This window comes from Girardinichthys multiradiatus, chromosome 8 (assembly GCF_021462225.1).
Source record: "Girardinichthys multiradiatus isolate DD_20200921_A chromosome 8, DD_fGirMul_XY1, whole genome shotgun sequence".
NCBI classification, from domain to species: domain Eukaryota; kingdom Metazoa; phylum Chordata; class Actinopteri; order Cyprinodontiformes; family Goodeidae; genus Girardinichthys; species Girardinichthys multiradiatus.
The window spans coordinates 19010712-19021188 of NC_061801.1; the positions used below are offsets into that span (position 1 = coordinate 19010712).

A 10477-nucleotide genomic window follows, 5' to 3' on the forward strand; every position below is an offset into this window, starting at 1 on the left:
CTTTTTACTGACTGTTAAGTGGCTGACAGCAAAGGTAAAGAGAAGGATGGAGTTGTTATTTAATCCAGTTTAAATTCAGGTATATTTATATAGCTTCAGATTATAGCTAATTTCTTCTCAAGGTACTATACAAGATGAACAGATCCAATTCATGTCCAGTTATGTAGTTCCAACTTCAGTTCAAATCCATCTAATTCATCCACATACAGACCAGTCATATGAGACCTACACACACTGTCCAATATGTAAATAATCATAGTCCAGAACATTAAAAGTCAGGTGATCATATAATACCAATTGGTAAATGCTGGAGTATTCTTCCTGTTAAAAGGGAGTTTTTCCTCTCCACTGTCACTACATGCATGCTCAGTATGAGGGATTGCTGCACATTCAACAGTGACTGTCCACTGTCGCTACATGCTCATCCAGGAGGAGTGACTGCTACAAATCTGACTCGATGCCATATTTTGAGTTTCCTTAGATGGAAGACTTTTTAACCAATTTGAATAAATAACTGAATCTGACTGCACTGTTCGATGGTTAGGATTAATTGGAATGTATGTAGCTGGCTTGAAATCTATATGATTCAATTGAATTGACTTACCCCATTTTAAAGTTACCCACCTTTCACACAATGCAACAGGAAACACTCGCTAATTATTTTTACCTCTGCCTTCCTCCCTCCCTGTTGGATGGGGTAAGGGGGAAGTCAGGTTTGGCCTAAACCAGCTCAGTTACGGTCAATGTGCAAGCACACCTGTCATATTGGTTTTAACGGATTTGACCCACATGCAGAAAGCAATTCAGGAGACAACGTTTTTCGGTGAAGAGTTTATTTACAGTGTAGGGACGTGGGCAGGGAAACTGGAACCGGGAAACCAACTGTAAAATAAACAGGATGGTAAGCAGGGAATACTCAGGGTCAAAAACTAAAGAATAATAATTCAGCATTACTGGGATGATGGAATGATCCGCCAGAGGGTGGAGGAACAGAGAGACCAAATAGTTGTTTACCTGTGAGGTAGATGATGGTGGATAATGGTGTGCCAGAATGATAAGACGGTCCAGGGTTTCAGAAGTTAGTGCAGTGGAAGGAGGAGGGTGGACAGGGTTCTTGAGTGGTAATCCAAGGAGCGAAGAATTCAGGAGGCTGCCAACCGGTGAGGTCCAATGAAGTAACGAGTGGTTAGAGTTTTTGCTCATGGAGCTGGATAGCTTCTTTCCAGAAGTTGTTAATCCAGGCAGAGTTCCACATGACAAGGCAAGGTCAGGTTCTGGTAATCCTGCAGGGTAACAAAATTCAAATTACGAAAAGTTCAATGCAAGAACAAGACAAGGTAATGTGGCTTGAGCTGTACCACTAAGGGACAACACTGGCAGTGAGTTGCTGGCAGCCTCCTCCTAATATACTCCTCAGTAGGTAATCAAGGGAATGAAGAACACCTGTCACCTCTCCTCCAGGTTCCACGCCATCTAGGGGCTAAGCACAGTAACAGCACCAAACAAACAGACAAAGCACAGATCCTGACAACACCCTCCGATTCTGCTACCTGTGTGACCCCTTCTCTTTTCCAATGGTTGTAATCAGTCTGACAGAGAGAGGTACCCCCAATCCTTGTAGTTTTTAGTATAACAATGGCCATCAGTGGGCTCTAGAAAGACAAACTTTATCAGTTTATTTTACTTAGTGCCCCTACACATAGGCCATTCTAAAATGGCCAAACTCAGTAGTTTATTCTAACCTCCCCAACAACCCCACACCATTCCAAACCCTTTGTGAAGTGCCTTGAGACGACATGTGTTGTGAATTGGCGCTAAATAAATAAAACTGAATTTAATTGAATAGCTGTATATTTAAGGAAGGCCAGTCAATAGCATTGAGTCATTGACTTCACAGCATTTCCTCATCACAATGAAGCGACAGTGGAGAGAAACTTCCTTTTAACAGGAAGAAACCTTAAGCAGAACCTGGCTAAGTTTAAGCATCCCTTAGCTTGACAATTGCTCAATTCTTCTTGATTTGATTTGCATTATGAACGTTGGATAATCCCCAAATTCCCCCAAAAAAGAAAACTGTCAATTTGGACTGGATTGATTTGGTGTTCCAGTTTATTAGATGACCAAAATGTCAGCAGGTTCAGGTGGAATCTGGGCCAGCAAAACCTTTGACTTGCTTTTGGTGCATGGGTTAGTGTTTTGTTGTTGGAAAATCTAATATAAAGGAAAATACAGAACTGGCTTATCTAGAGTACCCCACGTCTCTCGGTGCAAAAAGGTGGTTCCCCTATTTGTTTGGAGCAGGGGCCTGCAACCTTTACAATCCAAAGAGCCATCATTGCCCTCAGTCCAGCTAAATAAAACTTGTTTAGAGCTTTAAATGTTATACGACATTTTGACAAAAGACAACTTATAATTTTTAATAAATATCTACCATGAGTAATTTGTCTTCCTTTTTTCTAAAAAAAACACAATTTTGTCTCTATTTTTAGGTTTTAAAATAAAGAAAAACTAACTTTTGCAAAACGATGATGGATATGTTTCCTTCTATGGGATGTTGGCATTTGGGGAAAATTGTGTGGAAAAAATCACAACTTTATCAGCATAAAAATAGATCTAAAGACATATTACTGGTAATTTTAATGTCATTCTGATGTGGAAATTCAATGCAATTATTCAACGAAAAAAACAAAAAAAACCCTGCTCAAGCCTGCATGTGTTATTATATATCTGTATTTAAATACATTATTCAAAATCGTTAGTTGGTTCTTTTTCATTTTTAGATATTTTAGATTATTTTTAAAGCCCAAGGCGTTCCCAGGCCGGCTGAGAGACATAGTCCCTCCAGCGTGTCCTGGGCCATCCCCTGGGCCTCCTCCCGGTGGGACGTGCCTGGAACACCTCCCGAGGAAGGCGTTCAGGAGGCATCCAGTATAGATGCCCGAGCCACCTCAACTGGCTCCTCTCAATGTGGAGGAGCAGTGGCTCTACTCCGAGCCCCTCCCGGAGCTCCTCACCCTATCTCTAAGGGAGTGCCGGCCAGCCTACAGAGGAAGCTCATTTCAGCCGCTTGTATCCGGGATCTCGTTTTTTCGGTCATGACCCAAAGTTTATGGTCATAGGTGAGGGTAGGAACGTAGACCGACCGGTAAATCGAGAGCTTCGCTTTTCGGCTCAGCTCTCTCTTCACCACAACGGACCAGCACAGTGTCCTCATTACTGCGGCAGCCGCACCGCCCCTCACTCGTGAACAAGACCCCAAGATACTTGAACTCCTCCACTTGAAGCTGGAACTCCCCTCAGAGGATAAACCACCCTTTTCCGGTCGAAAACCATGGCCTCGGACTTGGAGGAGCTGATCTTCATCCCAGCCACTTCACACTCGGCTGCGAACCGCCCCAGCACATGCTGTAGGTCTTGGCTAGAGGGGGCCAACAGGACCACATCATCCGCAAAAAGAAGAGACGAAATCCACTGTTCCCCAAACCAGACCCCCTCCGGCCCTTGGCTGCACCTGGAAATCCTGTCCATAAAAGTTATGAACAGGACAAGTGACAAAGGGCAGACCTGGCGGAGTCCAATATGTGCTGGGAACAGGTCCGACTTATTGCCGGCAATGCGGACCAAATTCATGCTCCGCTTGTACAGAGACCGGATGGCCCCTAATAAAGGGCCCCCGACTCCATACTCCTGGAGTATTTTAAGAAGGTATAATATAGAATTTCTCGGGTGAATGCTAGGGATGCATGCAATGATGCTTTATTTGTGCTTGGTCATGTTACCAACTAGTTGAATTACTGCTCCTGATATACCAATATTTTTTTCCCCATTCAAGCCTTCTGTTGCACGGCCCCATATTTGGTCAGCGTTAAACTAGGTTTTTGATGTTTTGTTCAGCATAACATCACATTTAGACATAGAATTGTAGCCTCCTTAAACTGATGTATTCATATACCCTAGGTTACCTTTCATCTTATAAAAGTGAAAATTTTCAATGCTTTCCTAGTTTACCTCTATGAGGCAAGGCTTCCTACCCTTGATCTTCATGGCAAATTGTCCTGCAGAGTTCCCTGTGACAGAAGTCCACTTTCAAGAGGAATAAACTATTTCACCTTTTCAGACAGTAGTTTTGTTTGAATTGGTTATGGTGAAATATCCAAAACATGCAGGAGAGAGCCCCAAGGACCAGCGTTAGGAAACACTGGTTTTATGTGTTTTGCAACCTGGTTTTACAATACAGGCCTCTTTCAGTAAAACCTGCCTTAAAAGGGATGTAATGGTTGCAACCAAACTGCTTCAGTGAGCTGATTTACTCAAGTTGATGAACACAGTGAAGTTCCACCTGAAAGCATCTTTTTTGTTTGTTTCTGAGTTTAACATCTTTTTTTTAGATTTTGTAAACAGTAAGATGTTAGCCAGAATTACCAGTGACTAAATATCAAGTTTTCAATACTTGATGTGACTGACTTCCCTGTACTTACTTATTACTTTTGGCACTGTATGTTAGCCTTTGTTCTATGTTAAGTCAGGTATTAGCCATGTAGTTTCCCTTAGGTTCATTTCAGATCTCTTAATTCAGGGTCCCCTGGACCAGAACTAATCAACTGGAGGTACCATTAGGTTTCTAAACTCCACAGCTCTGGAACATGGGGCCTGAGATGTGCTGCCCCTTTAAATCAGGTTTGAACACCTGTTTACCTAGAAAAGTGAAAAATTGTTTTATAATGTTTAAGATATATATTTATCTTAGTTTAGCATTTTAACGTTTATTTGTACAGTGGGTTTAGCATTTCATGTTCAATACTTGCTTAGCTGTGTTAGCATTGTATAAAATATTTTACTATATATTCATTTATTAAAATATTTACGTCTACAAGTTATTTTCTTGCTACCTTTTCTACTGTTTTGTGACTTCTGTCTCCAGATGTTAATGTTACTAGCTTGTTATAGTAATGTTAAAAAGGTTTAATGCATATGTAACAGTTCCTGACAAAATAATTTGGGAAAGCCCGATTGATAATGTTATGGCTTTGTCAGCTTCTGATAGGTTGATTCACAGCAATTGAGCTAAATGGAAGCCCATCTATGGATGATTTTCAAGGCAACTCCTCAAGAAGTCTGTTTCCTTTTGTGATATCATGGGAAAATCAAAGGACATCGCCCCATAAATCAGGAAAAGACATAGATCCTCATAAATCTGATTTATCCTTGAGTATGTTTCCAGATGCCTGAAGGTGCCACCCCCATCTTCTCAAACAATTATTTGCATGTATAAACAGCATGGGGAATGTCTGTCCATCATACATTTCAGGAAGGAGACAGGTTCTTCTCTCCCAAGGATGAATGTATTTTGGTGTGAAATATGTGTATCAAGCCCAGAACAAACGTAAAAGACCATGAAGAAGCCAATACTCAACTAGCAACATGAAAAGCCACATTACAATTTGCAAATGCACTCAGTGACAAAGAAATTATGTTTTTGAGAGATGAGAAAAGTTTGTTGTATGGGTGTTTTGCTGCAGGAGGGACTTGTGCGCTTAAAATATAGATGACATGAGGAAAGAATATTATGTTGAAGTATTGAACCAATGTCTGACATTAGCCAGAAATCTTGTCATCTTCATTACAAATGGGTCGTCCAAATAGACAATAGCTCTACTTCAAAATTTGTTGCAAAGTAGCTTAAGGAGACAAAAGTAATTGTTTTGGAGTGGCCATCACAAAGCCCTGAATTAAATCCCATAGAGAATTTGTGGTCAGAGCTGAAACGATGTGTGCTAGCAAGGCAGCCTACACACCTGGCTCATTTACATTAGTTCTGTCAGGAAGACTGAGTCAAAATTCAAGCAAACTATTTTGTGCGAAGCTTGTGGAGATATACCCAAAACGTTTGACCCAAGTCATACAGTTTAATAGGCAGTAATACCAAATATTATGGCAATGTATATACACCTATGAATTGAAAAGTGTTTAAAAATAAATCTTCTACATTATTCTGACATTTGTCATATAGCACATTTTTAGTAATCCTAAGGGACCTAAAACAGGAAATGTTTAGTCTAATTTAATGGCAGACAGTGAGAAATAAAGTTGTGTTTTTATAAAATGTAAGCATATATCTAATTTCAGTGCTATGTCAAAAATATATTTGTTTACCTAATAAAGCAAGGCTAAGGTGATCCATGGGCAGTACTATACAGGGGCCAACCGAGGCCAGTGCCCCTGTAGACCGGTCCTGGCCCCTTATATCCCTTATATGGCCTCTGTATTGAAGACATAACACTAATTCAATTTCTTATGATGATATGCGCCGGCACATGAACCGTAACTGATTGATCCAATATAACTTTTTACCTTTACAGTTTTACTTTAACAATGAGTTAAAAATTAAGGTGTTGCACTTTTAGCTTCAGCCGTATTGAGAAAGGATAACAGTTTTCATCTGCTAGATCAGAGATCTGCAACCTGCAGCTCCATAGTTGCAAGTGGCTCTGTGGCTCACTTAATATATGAAAAGATAAATATTGCCTGTTTTCTTTTGGTTTTATTCTGTTGTTCTGTGTCCCCATGGAAGAACACTGGCCCCACTCTGGCCCCCCTGGTAAATTTGGTCTAGAATCGCCACTGGCAAAATCTGTCAACAAATGCCAAAAGATTGGTAAGATTATAGTAAAAAAGTACTGTGGATGTCACATGACTAACTGTAACATTACTGAACAAAAAAACACAAGAGCAAAAAAATCTGATCCAGTCAGTATAACCCTCCAATAAAATAACATCATTCTTGTATATAAATATATCCTGCATGAATAACTTGTTGATTTTCTTTCTTTTTTTTTTTTCTTTTGCCAGCAAAATAGCACCATCATCTGGAAATGTAACCCCCCTTCTCCTCCCAAAAAGTGGTCTTCACCAACCCACTTTCTCCACCAAGAGTGCCAAGAGTTTACTGTTTCCTGTACTTTTGATTCAGTCGCTGGTGAAAGTGGCTGTACTTTCAAAAAAGTGGATAGACAACAATTTCTCACTGTTTGTCGACAAAAAACTCTTGTAAAAATAGCAAAAATCAAAATGAGGTTAATATATATGCAGAGGCGGATCTACAAGGGGGCAAGGGGGTAACAAGCTGCCCCCCTACTTTTATGTCCTTAAAACTTGTAATTACTAATCACTTGTTTGTCCAAAAGCCTCCCACAACCTTCAAATTAAACATTTATTTACCCAAAATATATAATTGTAGATATAATCTGAGGTACCTGAAAAACTTAGTTATAGCCCTTCATCAAACACCGTCTGCCTATCCCTCCGCGGCCGCACCTGCGTAAAGTCACAAGCCTATTAATGAGTCTGCAGCCAAGCAGAGTGGAGCAACTGAGCTGTCCACATTTCTACAGTTAAAGTCAGTAAAGGCAACTCAAGTTTGCAATAAATGAAAGATCTGCTGAAGTGATTACCTTCACGGCGTGATACATTTATTAACTATTTGACGACAGTGTCTCACTCCAGTGTGATTTGTAAGAGCATTAGCATTTCCCTTGTTAGTTTAGCTTACAATAAGCATGATAGCGTTAAATGAACAGTTTAGCCGTGAAAAATTTTTTCAGGTTTGCTTTTTTTAGAGGCTGCAGTTTTACTGAAGGCTCTGTTACGGCAATGAGGCAAAATTAAACCACGTTACATCCGCTTGGTCAGATCGGAAATAAATTGACTGCCATGAGAATAAGATTTCTAAATATAACTGCTTGTGTGACCTGTGGCAATGTGATCATTTCTGGTTTCATATTGCAATAGACTTCTTGTAGGTAATAAGTGGGCCAATCCTTTCCAGTTTCTTTGGCAAAGAGTGAGGGATTAGAAGGAAGAAGAGACTGTGAGATTTGAGGAAGGAGTATTGGTGAAGGAGGCCACAGGTGAAGAAATGAGTGAAGATGAGGAAAATTATGTTAGCATAAGCGGTGAAGATGAGAAGATTTCAGAGAGAAAGAAGACAGGAAACTGATGAAGGACAGAACGAAGGCACAGAGTCAGGGAATCCAGCTGGACCACTTGGTATGTTTTTATTCTCTGTATAAATTCCAGAGATATTAGATGTTTCAACGAATAACATATCTGCACTAGTCTACAGGTTGTATATGAAGTTAGATAATCCAGGCTTTATAGATGCAGTATTAAAATTTTATGTTAAAATAAAAGCAACTCCTACAACAGAGAAACGCAGTGAAAACGGTATTAGATCATTCTAATTGTCACTATATGTTGTTTTTTTTAGATCAATAACCTTCAATGAAGAGGTGTAGCATTGCCTCCCTGCCTAGACCTTTTGCGCTTCCTTTGCCCCCGCATGTAAAATTTTCTAGATCCACCACTGTACATACGTAGGACTATTGTTAAGTTAGCTGATGATTAGTGTTCTCTATGCCGCTCGCACACGTTTGCCGACACACACTAAATGCCGGTGCATGTAATACAGTGGTACCCAGGTGCTTTGTTAGACCTGTCACCTGCACCTCTGGGGCTAAAGCTCCAAATGTTTTCAGAACAGCCCCGAATCTCACGAAAGAAAACATTTAGGAGTTCTGTTAAAAAGATGCATTAAGACCCAAAATGACAGACTTCACATTTTTAATTAAAAAACAATCAGATTTGTTTCTATCATGTTCCATATAATTACTACCCGCTCCACCTAAGCTGACAATGAGTCAAAAGGAAAAGAAGACAAAAAGTCGTTATTTGCGCACACCACAACTGCGCAATACGCACACAGGCGGAATTTGTCAATTCTAGAGGAGTCCAGAATGGCTGTTTAGTCCAGAACCGTCGGCCTGCCTCGTTAATTACCCTAAAAGTTACACTGAGCGCATCAAATAGGGGCTACAAGGGAGATGGCTCATTTCAGAGCAGCCGCGGAGCCAACCAGAGTGGGAGCCTGGTGGGTGTGTGCGCCCAGGAACAGGTGGAAGCAGAGCGGATTAACCCAGGCTGAAGTTAGCAGTAAAACCTGAATGCTGGCTCAGAATGGGCTAATTGTAAGCTAACGCTAATCACTTATTCACCCAGCAAGCCATGAGGTGGAGGTCCACCAATGAGCATCATCAGGGTCATGATGAGGGACGGCGAGCAGAGGGACTTTCACCTGAGCTATGCTGATAGAAAACAGTAGCAACCCTCTCTGTGAGCTTCTAGCTGGATTTGCATCATGATGTGAAAAATATCTGGTCCTTTACTTCAGTCAAAATCATAGCATTTAAGTTACTAAACACATTAAAAGGTCCTTCAGATCATCACATTGCATATCATTGGTGCAGACGGTCCTATAGTCCAGTTCTACATGCATACAGAAACAGGTGTTGTTCAAGAAAGCAGGAAAATATCTCCTGGTGCCAAAAAGACAGTAGAAAGAGCAGCAGTGAGCCTCCCTCTTTCATATATTATGTGCTGATTCTGAACATAAAGCCTGGGGCTGTTTAAAAATGCAGAATTAATATAAATAACTTCTAGCAATTAATCACAGGTGGACCATTAATTAGTTAACAGTTTAATTTTTCTGAATAATACATGGAATATGTAATTTTATATAAACTAAACTCATAAAACAAGGATGCAGTTTTACTCAAGGTAATACACACATACCACTTTATGTATGCATTTATTAATAACTATAATATTAGTACTAATAACAGGACAAAAGATGAGAACAAAGAAAGGTCCGGGATGAGGTTCTATTTTAAACACCTTTTTCTCTACGGAAAGTGCTTAATACTAAACACTGAACTAGTGGCTCACTTTCTCAATGGAGAACCAAAGGTTAAGTGGAATAAAGTGCTGGAAAGATGGCAGTAAAAGAGAACAGGTTCATGAAAAAATGAACATATTTTAATTAAATGTTTGGAGGGCTGACTGTATTATTAAAATAAATAAATGTGTTTTTATGATCTTATCATTTGACAAAATTTTATACCAGTTTTCTTTTTAGAAATGTAAGAATTATGACAATGGAGCCTTAGGGATGGGAGAGAGTGATAAAAAGGTCATTTATGTAGATGAGAAAAGAAGCACATTTATTTGAGCCATGTGCAGTAAACATATTTTCTCTGAGTTTAAGAACAGACTGAGCAAAAACATTTTTCTAAATATCACAAAATGTGTCATTATCTGCTTCAGTCAAATTTATTTTTTTTCATCAGTTGTAAAGTGTTTCCCTTCAACCTTCACTTTAACTACTAACAAAAAATAAAACTGAGTAACATTTTTATGAAGCTTTTTAATTTGATTCACAGTAATTTACATTCAATAAAAACCCAGCCAAGGCAGAGAGCTGGTAACCTGTGTTACTTACCCTAAGGCAGGACAATAGCTTCTGTGTGCAAGATTTAAATGAATGTCTCAATGAATTAAAAGCTTGGATGGCTTTTAACTTTTTACATTTTAATGAAAAAAAGACTGAAGAGATGATTTTTTGTTTTCTTGTGTAGACATTGGC

General features: G+C 39.6%; 1 long non-coding RNA gene across 1 annotated transcript; it reads right to left on the reverse strand.

Annotated features, from left to right (window-relative positions):
• Positions 1-830: 830 nt before the first annotated feature.
• LOC124872190 lies at positions 831-1406 on the reverse strand. The gene is made up of 3 exons (XR_007039211.1): positions 1359-1406; positions 1015-1283; positions 831-882 (listed from the first exon to the last, which is right to left on the reverse strand). It is a non-coding gene; the product is annotated as an uncharacterized LOC124872190 (long non-coding RNA).
• Positions 1407-10477: the final 9071 nt, after the last annotated feature.